Source organism: Pristiophorus japonicus, unplaced genomic scaffold (assembly GCF_044704955.1).
Source record: "Pristiophorus japonicus isolate sPriJap1 unplaced genomic scaffold, sPriJap1.hap1 HAP1_SCAFFOLD_147, whole genome shotgun sequence".
In the NCBI taxonomy this organism is placed as follows: domain Eukaryota; kingdom Metazoa; phylum Chordata; class Chondrichthyes; family Pristiophoridae; genus Pristiophorus; species Pristiophorus japonicus.
In genome coordinates this window covers 1,086,249-1,106,788 of record NW_027251144.1, presented here as the reverse complement: position 1 = coordinate 1,106,788, position 20,540 = coordinate 1,086,249, and the positions used below count along the sequence as shown (strand labels likewise).

The following is a 20,540-nucleotide window of genomic DNA, read 5'->3' as shown; positions in this document are numbered from 1 at the left end:
GAAAGTAGCAGGCCAGGTCGATAAGGTGGTTAAGAAGGAATATGGAATGCTTGCCTTTATTATCCGAGGAATAGAATACAAGAGATGTGGTCGGTGGGGCAGGTTTGGCCACTGCTGGAGTACTGCGTGCAGTTCTGGTCGCCATTTTACAGGAAGGACATGATTGCACTGAAGAGGATACAGAGGAGATTTACGAGTCTGTTGCCGGGAGTGGAGAATCTTAGCCATGAGGACAGATTGGATAGGCTGGATTTGTTTTCCATGGAACAGAGCCTGAGGGGAGACTTCATTGAGGTGTATAAAATTATGAGGGGCCTAGATATAGTGGATAGAAAGGGCCTATTTCCCTTAGCAGAGGGGTCATCAAAAAGGAGGCATAAATTTAAAGTAATTGGTAGAAGGTTTAGAGGGGAAATTCCTTCACGCAGAGGGTTGTGGTGGTCTGGAACTCACTGCCTGAAAGGGTGGTAGAGGCAGAAACCCTCACCATATTTTAAAAGTGCTTGGATGTGCACCTGAAGTGCCGTAACCTGCAGGGTTATGGACCTAGAGCTGGAAAGTGGGATTAGGCTGGATAGCCTCTTGTTGGCCGACGCGGACACGATGGGCCGAAATGGCCTCCTTCCGAGCTGTAAACTTCTATGATTCTATGATCTCCTTCACAAAGAGTTGAGGTGCGTGTGAGGTGACTTGGGCACATCTTTCCTCACGTGACAACATTTCAAAGGCAACTCAACGACTGTAAAGCACTTTGGGGCATCATGAGTTCCTGACAGACGCTGCAGAAATGCAAGTCCTTCTTTGCAAAAGTTCGATGCAAATTCAAAATTCGCGGCAAAATGAGGGCTCGTCCGGGATTTGAACCCGGGACCTCTCGCATATTTCAAATAACAACCCCGAAGCGAGAATCATACCTCTAGACCAACAAGCCAACTGTGTAGTTTATTTGGAGATAAGGTGTAACCATTATTAAGCATTTTTAGTTTGTTGCTATTCCTGATTGGAGGAGCACATGAGACGGAATCAGTGACTTTGTCTTTTTGACATGTCTTCTGAAGTGCCGCACGGTCCCACTCCTGCAGTCAATGAGCTGTCGGGACGTTAATGTATCCATCATCATCATCATCATAGGCGGTCCCTCGAAACGAGGATGACATGCTTCCACACCAAAAAAGGATGAGTTCATGGTAGTATGGTGTTACTCCTCCCTGTACGATCCCCATGTTTGGCCAGGGAGCGTACAGCACCTTTGGTGCCTGACCTGATGGCCTCTGCATTTCACTCAACAAGTGAGACACCATAAGTAAAGAATAATCGCGAGTTGACAGACAACCAAAAAGTGGGAAGCTATTCTGATCCCGGCAGGAACTTCTATATTTCTGAAAATGTCCCACCAAGGTGGAATTGTGATCTCTAGAATCTTTCTCCCTATCTCAATTGTTTTCTGTTCTCGAGAATCGAAATGTTTTTGTGAGATTACTACAGCTGCTAGCAGAGCGGTAAGATGTTCGGGTAGTGGGGGAATTTCATCGCCAATTGAAGAAATAATCCTGCAGGTTTGTGATGTTTTCTCTCACAGTGAGGTGAACAGTGGAGGGTTCAGGAATGGGGACAATCCGTTCCTGGGTCAGTTGAACTTCTGCCTCGGGTTTAAAGCAAAAACTGCAGTCACTGACCGGACACCAGAAGTGTCCATGTTGGTAGTGGGGCGCACTGGTGGTGACACAATATGTCCCACCCCCGATGTATGCTCCCTGTGGAGGGACATGGTTTTGTGCCATTACCTCCATGGTACAGTTGATAGACTGTGCACCAGCAGCTTTAAACCCACACTGTGGTTTAGAATAGGTGTTCAAGTGCTGGGGACACAGTATTATGTGTGCACCCGGAGAGGTCAGTACCCGTCACAGCGTGTTCCCACTTTATGACATAGGGTGGGACTGCTGTGAAATGAACATGTGCACCTCCTTGAATGACTCCAATGTTCTCCACCCTGTATACAGTGTGCGAAGGGCTGTCCCACCCATGACCGACATCCTTAGTACTATCCCCATGATGGTGTGATTAGAACATCGCGATCGACTGGGACAGGGTAAGTTTCAGAAGCTAGGCCGAGCTGGCACAGGCTTCGTGATTAATGTACGGGTGGAGGGCTGCAAGCTGCTTGTTACTGATCCAGGAGGGGACTAAACCTTGTTTTAAATCCTCCAGGTTGTTGCGGCCCTCGCCCAACAACCATGCCCCGTACAGCACACACACCTCGTTCTGTGCAACCTGGTCAGAAGCATTCCTATCCTCCCGTATGAGTGCATTCCCTGTCTGTGCATGTTTTTCCAGCTCAGCCATGATTTCAATGGATCATCATAGCCTGGTCCTATTGTAGCTCTGAGCCTTCTCCTGTGTTTTCTTCTTTCATGATGTTTCCCAGTTGGTTCTTTCGACCATGTATCTGCATGTGTAGTTCTATATCGTCCAGGCTATTTATCACAGAGGATCCTGCATGATATGCAGTTAAAATGTCGTTCAAGGTGCCCCTTCTAGGTCTTCCCGTGCCCCTGGTGTCCCTAGCGTATAGGATGTATATATCTGTTTTGTCTACATTCTCAAATTCTAACTCATAAAAGTTCTTGAACATTTCTCTGAGTAGGGCCTGGTATAGCTGCTCTGTTTCCTTCGGGCACCAGTCAGGTATATGCACCTCGGTAAAGTTTAAAATATCTGAAGCTACTGCATAATGTAGCCCCTGGTATAACACCTTTTCGGTTGGTACCAATACTAATCTGTTCGCTGGTCACTTGGTGGTGGTCGGACACCTTTCTATTATTGTTCTCACTGACGGGGTCGTGGGCAGGGGTTTCTTAATGTGTGCTATAAGTTTGGTGGTGTTAATTGGGAGTGGGAAGTGTGGGACCACTCACCTGTGTAGGCTGGAATCCCACCCCATCCCTTCCCCCTCATCTTGCCATTGCCTGGCAAAGGCGATTGATATGCCTGCAGGACAGATCTCCTCTGTCCACCACATGAAGACGTAAATTCCCTGTTCAGACTCCCACCACTTGTTCTAACACACCTTGACTCCTCCCCATGTCCCCGTGATGGTACGGTACATGTCATTCCCGAGTCTTTCCCAGTCAGAGTGCTGATCCCCCACATCCTTGCTCAGCTTCCTGAGCCAGCACCATCTACCCAGGGGAATCTTTCCTTTACAAGTCAAACATACACGTTTTCCCTCCGTGACACTGACCCACGCAGCAACGACCCGTATCCTGAGGCATGGAACGGAGGCCCCCAGAGGTAAACCCTTCCTGGCTGGAGTAGTGGGTGGAATGAGACCCCATCCACCCTGGCCACCTTCCCTCGTGGGCGTACACGGCGAGCTCTTCCACACCCGGGGTGTCACCCGCTGCAGTCACGATCGGTGCTCTCTCTCCTGAGACCATAAATGGGGGATTCTTCCACGTCTCCTCAGCTGTCACTGCTCATCCTTATCAGGGTGAGCAGGAACAGGACCCTGTTCATGTTGTTATCGATCTTGTAGTGCCTCTTTTACTGCCGACAAGGTGGGGTCTTTTCCTTTCCCCAATACATATGTCACTATTTAGTCACCGGCTGTCGGCTGAAACTCTTAACTTCTATATTCATATAAACATCCTTATCCTATTCTACTCGTTTCACACCTTCCATACGTGTGGTTTCTTTTCGGTTGTGGTGTCCTGAAATCATTACATGCATAATAAACACTACGCTAGATTCTTACTAAACATACCTTAACACATATCGTATTATTTATGTACATCTGCCACCCATCTCCGGGTGGCCAGGTTAATTCCTGCCCTTCTCTTTTCTTCCCTGGCCTCTGTGTTTCCAGCGGGGCCGGTAGTAGGTCGGACTGTACCGCAGGACCTGGAGTGTCCTGACCGGAGGTGGGTCTGAGTCCCACACTATTGGGGGAATGTCCCCTCCGGTGATACAGCACACCGCTCCTTTGGGGGTGGCTGCCTGGTTCATTTTTTCCCCTGGGGGTTCTGCCTGGTTGAGGGCCGTGGGCTGGGGACCCCCAATTAGTGGCTGGTCCACCACTATCTCTTCTGGGGCTCCCTCGTCGCCCGAGGCTACCGGCTGGGTGTCCCTGCTCGCAGGCTGGTCCCTGATCTTAGGTACCCTTTCACGGCAGGTCCCTCTCCCGGGGCTGAACCACTTAAATTGGGGCGCTGGTGACCACGGTGCCTTAGGCCGTGGCGTGCGGAGAGTCCTTCTCAGGGTTTTGACCCCTGGGGGTGCGTCCAAGTCCCAGCTCCTCCAGTAACTCAGTCCACCGCCCCTCTGGGTACAGTCTATGGGTCTGCCACGTCCCCTGTGGGATTTCCACAGTCGGAGGCTGCTGGCTGTGGGTCCCTGCCTTTAGCACAGTTCCCTGTTCCTGGCTGTCCCTTACGTTTCGCTGCTGTCCCGGGGTTGAAAAGTTTGCACTGGTTTATGTGGAACCACTTTGTACGGCGAGGCATTTTCACGGCACAGATCATGGGGCTTGCCTTGTCGACAATGTGGTATGGCCCCATGTACAGTGCCTCAAAAACCCCTACTCGAGCGTAGTTGCTGACCATAACCTGGTCCCCTATCTCCCATTCGTGGTGTTTGCGGGGCTCGAGCAGCAGTCAGTTGCTCCGATGCTGTTTTCCCATATTGTCAGCAGCCTGCCAGTGAATCTGTTTAATGTGTTCAATCAGGTTCCTGACAAAGCTGTCCCGGCTCGCTTCCCTAAGCTGACCTTCCGTGAGTACCGGGGCTAACACATGGGTGGGGGTTCGCCTGGCTCTGCCGGTCATGAGCTCAAACGGGGAGTACCCCGTGATATTTGACTGGCTGGCCCGGATCCCTATGAGGACCAGTGGTCGGACCTCTACCCACCTCTTGGGTGAGTCCCCTGTCTATTTTCGCAGCCTTTCTTTGATGTTGCGGTTTAAACGCTTCACAGGCCCGGATGACTGCGGGTTGTGGGCGACATGTCATTTCTCTTTGATGCTGAGCACCTTAAAATCTCCTGCATCACCTGCCTGGTGAAGTGGCTCCCCTGGTCGGAATCCACGTACTGGGGTAGTCCCCATCGGGAGAACACCTCCCTGACCAGGATCCTGGCTGTTCCCAGGGCAGTGGCTGTTCGGCATGGGAAGGCTTCCACCCATTTGGTGAATGCATCCACCAACACTAGACAGTACTGGTAACCTCCCTGGGCAGTGGGTCGAGGCCCAATGTAATCGACCTGGATCGACTGCCAGGATCCCTCTACCCTCCTGATATGTCCCATAGACACCTTCCTTTTCTGGGGGTCGGGGTTGTTGGCAGCGCACACCAGACAGCTGGCACAGAACTCGCAGACGTCTTCCCTGAGTCCTGGCCACCACCATGCCTGTACCACCCATTGCCAAGTGGTCTCAGGTCCAGGATGTCCTGCTCCTGGACCCTCGTGGGCCAGCTGCAGGAATTCTCTCTGCTGTTGTTGGGGTACTACCCATTGCTCCCCCTTGAACAGCATGCCTTCTGTCTTCTGTACGGGCCGTCTACCCTTTCCCCTTTTTCTAGCGTGTTCAGGACAGTTTTGGGGACGGGGTCTTGGATCTGAACCGTTTTTAGGTCCGGGGATAATGCTACCCCTACCCTCCCTGTCTTCCCAATCCTGCCCCTGACTGCTGCGATGGGGCCTGGGTTGTACGGATCCTAGAGCTTGCCCGTGCGCGCACCTTGCTTGGCCAACATGTCAGCCTGCTGCTTTCCCTCGCTACGGGGTTCAGTGGTGGAATGTGCCTTCACTTTATGTATATAGATCTTCCCTTCCTCCCCCACGGCTGTCATGATCTTTTCCAGTCGGGGCTTAATTGCCAGGGGTCTCCCGTCTGCAGATGTGTATCCGCGACGGGACCAGATAGCCAAGTACTCCAGACATGAATTGCATGTGAACATACTGTCCGAGAAAATCGTGTGTCGGGTGGGAATTCTTCGGGGTGTGTGACTACATACACCACCGCAGACAGTTCAGCGTGCTGGGCACTCATCGTACTGGGGAGTTTAATCACCAGGGCAATGCCTGTCTCTGGGTCATAAACTCCACAGCCTGTGAGTCGTTCACCCGCAGATCCGTGCTTGAATCGTCCAAAAGGATCTCTTGGCCTCTGCGGTGTAACCCAGCCCGAAAACCTATGCTAATTTCCCATACCCCTTCTATGGAACACCGGTGGGCGGACCCTGGATAGATCATGTTGGCTGCGAGTCTTGGCTCGCAGAGACTCTTTACCCTCAGGTCCATCTGGGAGAGGAGTAGGGTCCAGCGAGCAATGCGGGCACTGCTCTCTGTCCCGTCCTTGATCCTCCCGTCCAGGAGCATTTGGATGGGCGTATGGTAGGTAAGGAGTGTGATAGGGGATCCCCTGTGAAGATCAGTGATCTTTTCACAGCCCAGTCAGTGGCTAGGAGGTGCCTCTCAAAGTTGGAGTATCCCTTCTCCACATCCGTGAGTATCCTGGAGGAGTAGACCACTGGCCTCAGCCGGCCGTGCCGCTCTTGGAGCAGTACTGCACTCAGGCTGTCCCCACTGGCTGCTACCTCCAGGAAAACTCTTTGCCCCCGAGAGCTGGCACGGTCTGCAGGTCTTTATTGAGTTGGATAAATGCTGCCTCGCAACCTTCGTCCCATTCCCACTCCACTCCCTTGTGTCGGAGTCCGAGCAGAGGGTCTGCTGTGGCTGCATAATCCTCAATGAGATCTCTGCTGTACACGGTTAGCCCGAGAAAAGATCTTACTCCTGTCACTGTGTCGGGAGCTGGTAACTTCTGCACTGCTTCCCTTCTAGCTTTGTCAATGGCCCTTTCCCCAGCGCGCACAGCCAGTCCAAGGAATTTTACTTCCTTCAGGCCGATCTGTGCATTTGTGGGATTCACTTTAAACCCTTCTTCTTTCAGCAGCTCCAGCAGTTCAGCCAGCAGTGGACCATGCTCCTCCCCTTCATCGGTGAACAGGAGCAGGTCGTCCACATACTGTACCAGCTGCTGGGGTCTGCTGAAGCTCTTTAAACAGTTGGCCATACATTGATGGAAAATACTGGGGCTGTTGTGGAAGCCCTGAGGGAGACAGTTCCAAGTGAATTGCTGTCCTTTAAAGGTAAAAGCAAACTTGTACTGACCTTCTCTTCTTAAAGGTATGGACCAGAACCCGTTGGAAATATCCAGCACCGTGAAGGTTGTCGCGGAGGCTGGGATACTTCCAATGAGTTCATCCAACGGCAGCAACCGTGGGTGCACAGCCAGGGATGTTACGGTTGAGTATTCGATAATCCACCGTGGCTCTCCAGGTGTTGTCCCGTTTCTTAACAGGCCACAACGGAGAGTTCACTTGGGTAGCTATTGGTCTCAATACCCCTGTTTCACTAAAGAACCCAAGGCTGTTTCCATGTCTGCCTCCGCCTCCCTGGGGAAGTTATACTGTTTCTACGGTCGGGTCATAGGGTCACCATCTATGCTAACCTCGACCCCGTTTATCCTCCCACAGTCATGTTTGTGAGTGGCAAAAGCTGCAAGGTTTGCCCTCACATACTCTTGGTACTCCATTGGAGTGTTACTGACCAGTGACTCAAGGTTGTAACACTCCTTGGCTTCATGGTACACACCGTCCCTTTTCCCCATTTTTCTGGGATAACCATCACATCACTCTCCTGTCCCATACATACTGACCCCGAAAGACAATGGTTTCTTAAATCCACGAGGATCCCATGGCCTCGAATGAAGTCAGCCCCCAGGATCCCTCTCCCTTCCTGTTCCCACTTCATCAGGACACAAGTCCATTTGGTGTGGAGTGTTCCTAAACGAATAGAGAACGGAACGGAGAAAGAGCCAACCTTCTCGGTGCCTGTGAAACCCACCAAGCTCTAGGGGACCCCGCTAGATGAGGTGAGGCGGCGGGGTTATTTACATAGACAAGGGTGCTTGATGCACCGGTATCCAGCAGGTCAGTCCCTTTCACCTTTTCCACCTCCATCTGAACGGTCGGTCTCCCCCACGCATCGTACTCGACGAACACAGGTGGACAGGCTGTGTCTGTTCTGGTCACTGTTTTGGCTGGGATGGGGCAGATGGGATTTTGGTACCGGTGGCAGTGGCTACCCTCCCAGAGCCATCCAGCATTGTTCGCAGCGCAGTCAGAAATGTATCAAACGGGTGGGGAGGGGCTGGCTTCTCAGTCTCGGTCTTTTGGGCAGGGGCAGGAGAACTCTTCCCTGCGCTACTCTTCCATGGGTCTGGAGAAGGGACTCCCATCATTACAGCCCATGGCTTCTCGAATATCTTCCTGGACAGCAGCACATGTCGTCTGCCCCCTTTTGCTCTCGGCAGATAGGAACCTGTACAGCTTGCTGTCCAGTGAGAGGAGGTGCATCTTTGCTATCTCGGCATCAACACACGCGTTAATATCCCCTGCCTGTTCCACTTCCGTAAAGTGGACCGAGGTGTCCCCCTTTGGGGTGATCTTTCCCAGTTGACTTATCATAGCCCTAAGCTGTTGGGTCGTGTGGGGAACCACAAACTGACTTTCCAGGGGCCCCAGACCCCCAGCACCGGTGGGCGGGCCAAACATTTGTTGCTGGACCGGGCACATTGGCCCTGGTTCTGGCCCTTCCTGTTCTGGCTCGCCTGCCCCTCCTCCCTGCTGCCAAGCCAAGCTGAAACTCGGTGCCACAGGTGGTGGTGGTCCGCTATCCCTGTCCGCCCCACAACTCGTTCACCCTCCTGCTGCCGAACCGGTATAGTCACCGGCATCACAGGTGGTGTTTGAACAGTTTCCTCCTTCTCTTCCAGGTTTACCCGGGTCGTACCTGGGTTTATTAGGAATACCTTGCCTTTTGCCTTGGACAGAGCAAGGGTTAAACTTTTGATTTGTTGCTGGCAGGGACCGTGGTCTCCTGACTCAATAGTGCTGGCTACTTTATAAGCTACTGTACGTCTCTTAACTTCTCCTCCAACTCTTTTACTTGAAGGGTGAGGCGAGTGCTTTCCTCCCACAGTATCTTTTCATTATTCTTAGCCTCGGTAACCTGACACTGTAAATAGTTCTGGCTGTTTTTGAACCTTTCCATTCGCTGTGTCTTTCCATGTTTTAGCTTCCGGAGTTCTCTCCACACATTTCTTCTGACATAGCCCTGTCATGTGATGTTTCTGCACATTAACATCGTTCTGCCTGCAGTGACTCGATGTTCTTATCTAGGAGTTGGACCTGTCGCTGCAGGCAGGCCAACCAAATTGCCTTCTCTACTGATTCCTTATGATCCTTGCTGGGTGTCCAGGGCCGCAGCGTGTCCTGGATGCTCAGCGCGCAACAGACCAAGCACCCATTAAATAAGAACATAAGAATTAGGAACAGGAGTAGGCCATCGAGCCCCTCGAGCCAGCTCTGCCATTCAACAAGATCATGACTGATCTGGCCGTGGACTCAGCTCCACTTATCCGCCCGCTCCCCATAACCCTTAATTCCCTTATTGGTTAAAAATCAATCTATTTGTGACTTGAATACATTCAATGAGCTAGCCTCAACTGCTTCCTTGCGCAGAGAATTCCATAGATTCACAAGCCTCTGGGAGAAGAAATTCCTTCTCAACTCGCTTTTAAATTGGCTCCCCCAGCTTTTGAGGCTGTGCCCCCTCGTTCTAGTCTCCCCTACCAGTGGAAACAACCTCTCAACCTCTATCTTGTCTATCCCTTTCATGATTTTAAATGTTTCTATAAGATCACCCCTCATCCTTCTGAACTCCAACGAGAAAAGACCCAGTCTACTCAATCTATCATCATAAGGTAACCCACTCATCTCCGGAATCAGCCTAGTGAATCGTCTCCTTACCCCCTCCAAAGCTAGTATATCCTTCCTGTAGTAAGGTGACCAAAACTGCGCGCAGTACTCCAAGTGCAGCCTCACCAATACCCTTTACAGTTGCAGCAGGACCTCCCTGCTTTTGTACTCCATCCCTCTCGCAATGAAGGCCAACATTCCATTCGCCTTCCTGATTACCTGCTGCACCTGCAAACGAACTTCTTGGGATTCATGAACAAGGACCCCCAGGTCCCTCTTCACCACAGCATGTTTTAATTTCTCCCCATTCAAATAATATTCCCTTTGACTGTTTTTTTTCCCAAGGTAGATGACCTCACATTTTCCGACATTGTATTCCATCTGCCAAACCTTAGCCCATTCGCTTAACCTATCTAAATCTCTTTGCAGCCTCTCTGTGTCCTCTACACAACCCGCTTTCTTCCCAGTAATCTTTGTGTCATCTGCAAATTTTGTTCCACTATACTCTGTCCCCTCCTCCAGGTCATCTATGTATATTGTGCACAGTTGTGGTCCCATCACCGATCCCTGTGGCACATCACTAACCACCGATTTCCAACCCGAAAAGGACCCATTTATCCCGACTCTCTCCTTTCTGTTAGCCAGCCAATTCCCTATCCATGCTAATACATTTCCTCTGACTCCACGTACCTTTATCTTCTGCAGTAACCTTTGTGTGGCACCTTATCGAATGCCTTTTGGAAATCTAAATACACCACATCCATCGGTACACCTCTATCCACCATGCTCATTATATCCTCAAAGAATTCCAGTAAATTAGTTAAACATGATTTCCCCTTCATGAATCCATGCTGCGTCTGCTTGATTGCACTCTTCCTATCTAGATGTCCCGCTATTTCTTCCTTAATGATAGTTTCAAGCATTGATGAGTGACATTCACTTTCTTATACACATCGGAGGAAATCCTTTCTGTCATCTTGGTTCTTTCCTCCAAAACAGCAATCTCTGCATCACATCCTTTACACCAAAGTCCTGCCGCGGTCGCCATTCTCTTGGGGGTGGTGTGTGGGATCAGGTTCATCTCTGACCTTCTGAGCAGATTGAATCGCTCGCACTTCCTGGGTTCTAGACTTTAGATTTATTTGGCGATGTGACAAAGAACAAGAGACAACTAGTTTTGGTGCAAAGAACCTCAATTTTAACAAGGGTAAGAATGTACAATGTCAAGCTTGTAATTACTAGAATAAAAAAACACTTTACCAAACATTCATGGGGTTACAGAATAATAATACACCTCCCACATCCCAATGCCTAACTCTGACTAGGTCAAACTCTCGGGCAAACAGGGATTATGCTCACCAATCCTCTTATTGTCAGTTGGCGGTGGTTCGCAATTTTGGGGTTCACTGGACTCTGCAAGTTCTGCTTGCCATACCCTGAATGTTGTGAAAGACTTCTTGCTGCGTAGTCTTCAGTTGGGTGGTGTCCGCTGATGCGGTAGGGCGCGTATTGGATTTATGGGTAAGTACCCACTTTCTTCTGTCAGAAATTGGTTTTAAATTCTTTTGGGTAATGTTTCACCTGTTGGTATCGAGGAACAGATTGTAGACGGGAAACTTTCGAATCTTTGGTTTCTTCTTGAGGACTGTTTATCTTAGAATTTGTCGGTCGCGGTGTTTTCGATGTTACCACGTTGGCTGTGGTCAGTTGCTGCCACGATGATGATGTCCGAAGTTACTGAGAACTGCTTTCTCTGCTGTGATGATGTTCTTTCTTCTCCTTCGGTAGCAGGTCAGTGTGGTCCAGGAGTGTCGTCGAGGCTGAAGATGTTGGAGCTCAGAAGACCTGCATAGGAGGCTGTGTAGCAAGCTCTCTGGAATGCTTATTACAAACTGCTGCAGTGGTCTCTCTTCTTTTTCCCTCGTTCCCCTTCTCCTTCTTTCGTTAAAAAACAGGGCCCCAGTTATACATTGGGAGCCGTTCTAATCTGCGCGCCAAATGAGCCCCGATTCTTTGATTTTAATTTTGGCGGGCTTGATATCTCTTTGTTATATTTTGGCGGGCCCATTAATGGTAACCTGTCTCGGATGTGTCGATCTTTTGAATTTGTTTCTTGATCGGGAAAATTAGATTTTTGTTATTTGCAATGTCAGCCTCGGCCTGGATTTTCCATGCGGGCTAGATGGGCCATTGTCATTATGTATACGCTGGATGGGTTTCCTGCTCTGAGTGATGGCTGGCTATCTCTGGGTTGATTGTTGCTATGTTAATGTCTCCCGGTGAGATGGGTTTTCGAGTTTACACAATTCCCCAGACAATTTGTTCAGCTTCAATATCCCAGACAGTTTCAATACCCAAACTGGTTTCTTTGAACGATCCTTTAGTTCTCAGCCCTTTCCACACGGAACCAATCTGCCTTGTAAAATCCCAAATTCGAATAAAACTCGTAGTTTCTTCAAGTTAGGATCCCAAACTTTCTGGTTGATAGTTCTAAATTAAATTTCCTTTCCAATGAGTCCAAACACAGGGGACGTTGACCCACGAATTTTTGCCATCCAACTCCTGCACATATTTTCTATGTTTCTATGTATCGATGTTTCTATGTTTCAAAAACTTTGGCATGATTGGTTCCATGGTGTAATGGTGAGCATTCTGGACTCAGTAAACCAGTGATCTGAGTTCTAATTGTGGTGGAACATCAATTCTTGCTGTCCCAGCTGCTGAAAATTTGGGACAAACAAGTGAAAGACACCTGGTGCTGGTGGGCAGTTTTGTTGCCTTTGTCAGTGTTGCTTGGTCTAGTTGTGAAATCATGTGTTCAACCATCAGTTACCTGTTACAAATCAGCGGAGGAGAATCCAGTTTTTTATCTAATGCTGCCTTTACCTGCACAATGTGTGCTGAGATTATCTGTGCAATATGCATTCAGCAGGATGAATAAAAGCAACGCTTTTGAAATGCAGGCACTGCATGTTTTGTACTCGAAAAAATTTGCATTTTCTTTTCATGCCAAGCATTTTACATTAATACATTGCAATGCCAATGCACTTTTTACCTGGCAAGACTGAAGTACAAGCTGTGATGAACAGTGTGAAACAGAAACAGCTACTTGAGAACCCATAGCCTCGACGGTATCTGTGTGAATTGCTCTGCATCGATAATTAGCAGAGCGTAAAGAGGGGAAACTGACGGTGTGGATGAGAAAAGGCCGAGCCAAATTGTAATGTTGCAGATGGTTTTGTTGTTTTTGAGAAATGTTTCAAAGATTTTGTCATGGTTGTTGCCATGGTGTAATGGTGAGCATTCTGGACTCAGTAAACCAGTGATCTGAGTTCAAATCTCAGTCGAACCTGAATGCTTGTTGTCCCAGCTGCTGAAAATTTGGGACAAACAAGTGAAAGACATCTGGTGCTGGTGGGCAGTTTTGTTGCCTTTGTCATTGATGCTTGATCTACAAGTCTAGTTATCAAATCGTGTGTTCAACCGTCAGTTATCTGCTACAAATCAGCGGAGGACAAATCACTTTGTTGTCGAATGCTGCCTTTGTCTGCACAATGTGTGCTGAGATTATCTGTGCAATATGCATTCCGCAGGATCAATAAAAGCGATGCTGTTTGAAATGCAGGCACTGCATAGAAACAAAGAAACACAGAAAATACTTGCAGGGGTCGGCCATTCGACCCTTCGAGCCTGCACCATCACTCAATAAGATGATGGCTGATCATTCACCTCAGTACCCATTTCCTGCTTTGTCTCCATACCCCTTGATCCCTTTAGCCGTAAGGGCCACATCTAACTCCCTCTTGAATATATCCAACGAACTGTCATCAAAAACTCTCTGCAGTAGTGAATTGCACAGGTTAACAACTCTCTGAGTGAAGAAGGTTCTCCTCATCTTGGTCCTAAATGGCTTTAACTGTGTTCCATGGTTCTGGACTTCCCCAACATTGGGAACATTCTTCCTGCATCTAACCTGTCCAGTCCCATCAGAATTTTATATGTTTCTATGAGATCCCATCTCATCTTTCTAAACGCCAGTGAATAAAGACACAGTCGATCCAGTCTTCTTCATATGTCGGTCCTGCCATCCCGGGAATCAGTCTAGTGAACCTTAGCACTCGACAAAACTTTTCTTTTCATGCCAAGCATTTTACATTAATGCATTGCAATGCCAACGCACTTTTTACCTGGCAAGACTGAAGTACAAGCTGTGATGAACAGTGTGAAACAGAAACAGCTACTTGAGAACCCATAGCCTCGACGGTATCTGTGTGAATTGCTCTGCGCCGATAATTAGCAGAGCGTAAAGAGGGGAAACTGACGGTGTGGATGAGAAAAGGCCGAGCCAAAGTGTAATGGTGGCGATGATTTTGTTGTTTTTGAGAATTTTTTCAAAGATTGTTGTGTGGTTGGCTCCATGGTGTAATGGAGAGCACTCTGGACTTTGAATCCAGCAATCTGAGTTCAAATCTCAGTGGGACCTCAATTCTTGTTGTCCCAGCTGCTGAAAATTTGGGACAAACAAGTAAAAGATACCTGGTGCTGGTGGGCAATTTTATTGCCTTTATCATTGATGCTTGATCGACAAGTCTCGTTGTCAAATCCTGTGCTCTGTGGGAGCACAGTCCCGCATTGCTGAACTCTTTGCTTCAGCACGCAGTCTGAAGTTTGGATTAAAAAACAGGAAGATTGAAGTTTGGATGGAAAAGAGACTGTTAGAAAATGTGGTGCCTTCAGCCAGTGAGATGAGTAACTGGTCATTGTCTGGATGATATATATATTTGAGTACCTTGTTACGGTGGGAATAATGGAAATTCAGGACTAAACGATTTGACGATGTCTGTATGTTCTGTATTTGAGTTTTAACTTGTTACTATATAATGAGATCTGTATGTTAAACAAGCAATATTAAGTCTGTCTGTTAAACGATTCAGAAACCAGTTCGTCTGGATTGTCTAAATGCAAAGAATAAGAGTTCAAAGGCTTTTTCAGTATAAAGATGACTGCAGTATGGACTGCAGAGACACAGACATCAGAGACACTAGACATTTGGAAGGTGTGTGTCTCAAGCAGCCACGGAAATCGAAGCAAGCTGCCTTTGTGAAGTGTTCTCATTAACTTTCATATTTGGTTTGCTGAGTATGAATGTTTAACTAAAAGACCCGATCCTGCCTTTCCTACAACGGAGTGTGTGCGGGTAATTCGACGTTAAAAGCAACGAAGCGAAAAGAGCAAGACAGCCGTTTACAACATTTTGGTGACCCCGACGTGATTTTCAAAAGTTCGTTAGCTCATTCGAAGCCCCCGACATGAAGCAGAAAGTTGGCTGAGTTGTTGGAAGAAGTGTTTCCCACACATCAGTTCGAGGGGTGAGCATTCTCTTCGTTGTCGTGATTAAAGGGATCTTCAGTTAGTAATGGGAGGCTCAGGGGATATTCCAGTTGAAGTCCGGTCATTTCTTAATGAGTGGATTGAGTTGAAAGGGGGAACTTATGGGATAATACAGGAAACAATCACAGGAGGATGGAGAGAGACACGGCAGTCCTTAGTGGAGAGTGTCCAGTTAAAAAAGATTAAAGTGTTTGGCTTCCACACATCCACAATGAATGTCCCACCCTTTACTTGGGAAAAGTACAACTGAGAGTGGACAAGTTCCATCCCGGTCAGAGCAATCTGAAGCTTTAACTGACTGACACCCTGGTTTGGGATGTCTTGCAGTGTGCATTTGCGTCAGTCTCTGTGGCGCAATGGGTTAGCGCGTTCGGCTGTTAACCGAAAGGTTGCTGGTTCGAGCCCACCCAGGGACGAAGCATTTAACTGTTTTTCCCCGTGGATTCGGTGCTGCACGATTCCAGGTTGTCATTGTGCGTTTTGGCTGCGCGAATATATTCCACAAACATTGCCAGCTGTGCTGTTATCCAGTGAGTTCCCACTCCAATACTTTTATGAGCATTCAGTTTGAGTGTATACAGAACTGAACAGAGATATCAGAAAATTTAACAAGGTTGTGGGACATTGTTTTTTGTTAATAAGGCTACAGGGAAAGGGCGGGGGAGTGGGACTCGCTGAGAGTCGGCACGGGCTCGACGGGTCGAATGGCCTTCCGTGCTGTGACCATTCCATGATTCTATAAGTTAGTGGCACATTTCATAGTGTGGGTGGAAGCAGAACATTTCAAAGGGACATGGATTGAGTCGGCAAAACTAGAGGCATCTGATTCAGGAGATTCGGGGGGCACGGAAATTCGGAAGTTTAATGACTTTGAAAGGAACATTTTTGTTTTGTGCAGTTACGGTCAGAGAAATGTTTGTGAAAGGAATTTTTTGAACAGAGGAATGCAGCATTTAATCTTCTGCCTTCACACTTCGTCCTGGGTGTCGGTGTCACATTTCCTTTCGAGGTTATTCTTCTCAAAAATGAGTTAGATGTCGTCCTTCAGACTAGGGGGATCAAGGGCTATGGCGAGAAAGCAGGAATGGGGTATTGCAGTTGCATGTTCAGCCATGAACACATTGAATGGCGGTGCAGGCTCAAAGGGCCGATGGCCTACCTCTGCACCTATTTTCTATGTTTCTTGAATTTATATTTCCTTTGGTGTTTCTCAATAACCAGACCTTTGCTCTAAAGTCTTTCTCACTGTTTGCCCAGTCTCCTGTTGATGTTGCCATCAATGAACATTTTGAACCAGACACCGAAAACACACTGTGCAAATTGGGACATGCTTTAACAGTTAACGTGGGGCTCGAACCCCCAAATTCGAGATTAAGATTCTCATGCTCGACCGATTGATCTCACGGGGCTTCTACCAAATAGACGTTTTTGTCGTTGATTGCAGCCAGGTGCCTGTTGGCTCCGCCCCAGATGTTTAAACTTGCTGTCAAGGAACTGACAGGATCTTCTTGAATGGTGGACCAGGCTCGAGGGGCCGAATGTCCTACTCCGGCCCCTAATCCTTACATGTTTATGACCTTATGACCTTTCACAGGAGAACAAACTCGCCCCTGAGCATGCATGAGGAGATAGCTCCAGAAAATATTCCCACCCGGTGAGCTTTCGCGTGTGAGGCGAACGTGTTAACCGCTGCACTGCGGAAACATCGCCACTTTCAGCACCCGGTCAGACGGAAATGTTAAGCGAGCAGGTGAACTGCTGAATCCCACTTTGAAGGAGTTGATCGTGGTGTCAAACAATGAGTTTCACTTAATGATTAAAAATAAGAAATGTCAGATTAAAACACAGACCTCGAGAGAAGACTGAAACCTGAACACAGCAGCTGAGACCGCTCGGCCAGCCTGACTATTTAATGCTGTATGTGGCCATCTGCAGGTTGATTTTGAACTCTTGTATCCTGTCACATGAAATAAATGAGGGCAGCAGGTGTATCTCTGTCTGACACCGGGGAAACAGTGAGACAAATCTTGGAGCAAGGGTCTGGTTATTGGCAAACAGCAAAGAATATATTAATTCTGGAAGAACAATATCTAAAAGTACAGTAACCCTGATGTGATTTAAACACGCTACCTTCGGAACTGAAATAAGTCACGCTACCATTGCGCCACGAGGTCTACGTCATGAGACTCAGATGTTCGTCTAGATGAAGGAGTCACAATACAAGGAGCTTTAAAATCTCCGCCCATTCCCACCTGGTGTCAGAAGCAGCGCTCACCTCCCAGTCACTGTACGTTTTTTTCTTAAACTTTTGTGTTGCTTTCACGGGAAAGCATCATTAATTAACCCCTCACCTTCTTTTGCACAATGAAAGAAATGCTAACTGAGGGACAGTCGATACTTCAATCATTTGTCTTGTGCTTTGGGGAGCGGGCAGGGAAGTGGACCTGAGTCCATGATCACATCGACCATGATCGTATTAAATGTCGGAGCAGACTCGAGGGGCGTATGGCCGACTCCTGCTCCTATTTCTTATGTTCTTATGTTATTCTGCCTGTTGACCCATTTTACAAACTGTATTCTAGGATCTGGTTCAAAATCTTCATTGCCGATGACATCAGGAATCTGGGGCAACTTTTGTCAAATTTAACAGCACCGGTTATTCCGACCATGCACAGAAAATAGAATCAGTAGTGAAGATAAGAGCCCATGGTGCTCATTTTCAGATTCAACGCAGTAGGATTTCAAATAAAGTTTCAGAATTTTACAGTGAAAAGATTTGGAAGTGTTATTGCATTTGTGTCTTTAATTAAAATTTGTGGCGTCTGACTCCCGTTCATGCCACTGCTGAATAAGAAAGGAGGGTTTGACGTTGACCAGACTGCACTGCCCCTGATATTTGTGAGCTCATCCCTTATATTCAGTGGTTTCTTGCCCTTTGATGGGCTGCAGTGTAGCGGATATCACGTTGGCCTCACACACGAAAGGTCTCCGGTGGATCCGTTTTCTCTCACTGAAAGTTATCTATTTATTGAAGTGAAATAAAGAGCACTTAAGGAATAAGGGATCACTTTTGCCAGGAGAATAAATAGCAAATAAAAACAGCAAATGCTGGAAATCTCAGCAGGTCAGGCAGCATTTGCCAGGAGGCGAAACTCGCCTCTGATTGTTCCTCTATAGCAAGTTAAAATATAATGCTCCTTCCCGGGATCGAACTTCATACCTTTCATGTGTAATGCAAACGTGATAAGCACACGTGATAACCACTGCACTACAGAAACCTCTGGCACAGCTGGCACAACAGAGTGGAGCTGACCAGTGAGCTCCCTCTGTGCTGATCAGGAATGTGTTGGCTCACCTGAAACAACTTCTGTCCCACACTGAAAGTTCTCAATCCTTCTCCTCCGCTGCCCTTTACAGAAATGTCACGGATCACCCAGCCACCGTGTTCACTTCCACATCCTCACAGTGGGGCCACAGAGGCTCCTACCGTCTCCCCGCGATCAGCGAACTCGCCCAGTTTACAAAATTAAACCCGGAACACGTGCTCGGCAAAGGGCAGGAGAAGCCAGATCGTCTGTAAGATCGGTCTGTCACAGAAAGTATTGGAATTCATGGTGATGACAGCAATTATTAATCGTCTCACAGAACTCAATTATTTATACGCAATGAATTGATCGACAATTGAAACCACGTTAGTGCACCGGATCTTAACCCCTCGCCCACCAGGGAACAGTTATGATACATGTCGATATATTTATATATATTTATATATGAACCGGAATATCAACGGCTAGCTACCTAGACCTCATGGTGCAACGGTAGTGCGTCTAACTTTGAGTGAGAGAAATTGTTCCACAGTGACACCCATTTCATCTTTTGTTCCCTTTTAAACACTAGAAACTGAGACAGGGGGAATAAATAGAGAAATAAAAGCACAGGGATATAGACAAGAGGAAGAGAGAAGGGGAAAGATACTGTCCCCACCCAGAACTAATGCAGAAACCCCTCTGCTGCGCTCGGGGTGGCCAACCACAGCCTGGATACACTAACGGGAGAACACCAGCGGCAGGTCGGGGCCATAAAAGGAACGGCGAGCGGCCCTGGGAGCAGCTTGGAGGTCCCGGGAGACTACTCCAGGGAGTAGCGCGAGCTGGTGCAGGAGGGCGGCGGCAGCGAAGAGTGACGTAATCAAGGTCCAGGTCGGTGATTGGAGCGTGGGCAGGTGCAGCAGGAGCGGCGAGATCGGGGCGAAGGAGCGGTGAGAGACTGTAGAGGGACGTGATCAGGGCCCGGGGAGGCATGAGTTCGGGGCCAGTGGCCCAGGGTTAGCACGGGCCAGCCCACACTGCGATATATGTGTGCACTGGGTCCGTGCAGCAGAACTGGTCTCCAGTCGACCTGCTTAACCCTTGCCACTGGACCAAGACCAAGCTCTGTCAAGCCCGTTTGATGGCTGAGGTGCAACGGCCATCACAACTGAAAAAAATCCACGCACAGGCATCTTCCACCCATCGGGATGTAGTTCGGGTCCTTCATTAAAACACCTGTGAACTCATCCTTTTTCGGCGTGGAAGCAAGTCATCCTCGTTTCGAGGGACCGCCTATGATGATGATGATGATGGATACATTAACGTCCCAACAGCTCATTGACTGCAGGAGTGGGACCGTGCGGCGCTTCAGAAAACATGTCGAAAAGGCAAACTCACTGATTCCGTCTCATTTGCTCCTCCGATCAAGAATAACAACACACACTAAAAATGCTTCAATGATGGTTACACTTTATCTCCGTGCAGCCTCTACAGTCTAAAGACACCACAACGGTAGTGTGAATACATTCTTCCCATCAAAGTTCTATTTGTGCTACTTTGTTGTGGCAACTCTTGATTGCAGTCACCAAGATATCCCTTGAGATATCGGGTAAAACTCATTCTTTTCCGTTGGCAATGCTTTTAAGAATCTGAGAAGATTTGACTGGAGGTTTATTAACAGATAGCACTTCGTAAGGCCTTTATCTCCATATTTGCTAAGCAGTTGGCTCGTTGGTCTCGTTGTATGATTCTCACTTTGGGGTTGTTACTTGAAATTTGCGAGAGATCCCGGGCGAGCCCGTTTTTTGCCGTGAATTTTGAATTTGCATCGAACTTTTGCAAAGAAGCACTTGCATTTCTGCAGCGTCTGTCAGGAACTCATAACGCCCCAAAGCGCTTTACAGCCGTTGAGTTACCTTTGACATTTTGTCACTTGAGTAAAGATGTGCCCAAATCACCCCACACGCATCTCAACTCTTTGTGAAGGAGTTCATAGAATCATAGAAGTTTACAGCA

The 20,540-nt window shown here is 48.2% G+C and overlaps 3 non-coding genes across 3 annotated transcripts; 2 read left to right on the top strand and 1 right to left on the bottom strand.

The window, feature by feature from the left end:
• Nucleotides 1-843: 843 nt before the first annotated feature.
• trnap-cgg (transfer RNA proline (anticodon CGG)) lies at nucleotides 844-931 on the bottom strand. Its single transcript is given in 2 exon segments — nucleotides 844-879; nucleotides 896-931. It is a non-coding gene; the product is annotated as a tRNA-Pro (tRNA).
• A 13,305-nt stretch (nucleotides 932-14,236) lies between these two features.
• trnaq-uug (transfer RNA glutamine (anticodon UUG)) lies at nucleotides 14,237-14,308 on the top strand. The gene has a single exon. It is a non-coding gene; the product is annotated as a tRNA-Gln (tRNA).
• A 1,250-nt stretch (nucleotides 14,309-15,558) lies between these two features.
• On the top strand, nucleotides 15,559-15,632 carry trnan-guu (transfer RNA asparagine (anticodon GUU)). Its single transcript has one exon. It is a non-coding gene; the product is annotated as a tRNA-Asn (tRNA).
• Nucleotides 15,633-20,540: the final 4,908 nt, after the last annotated feature.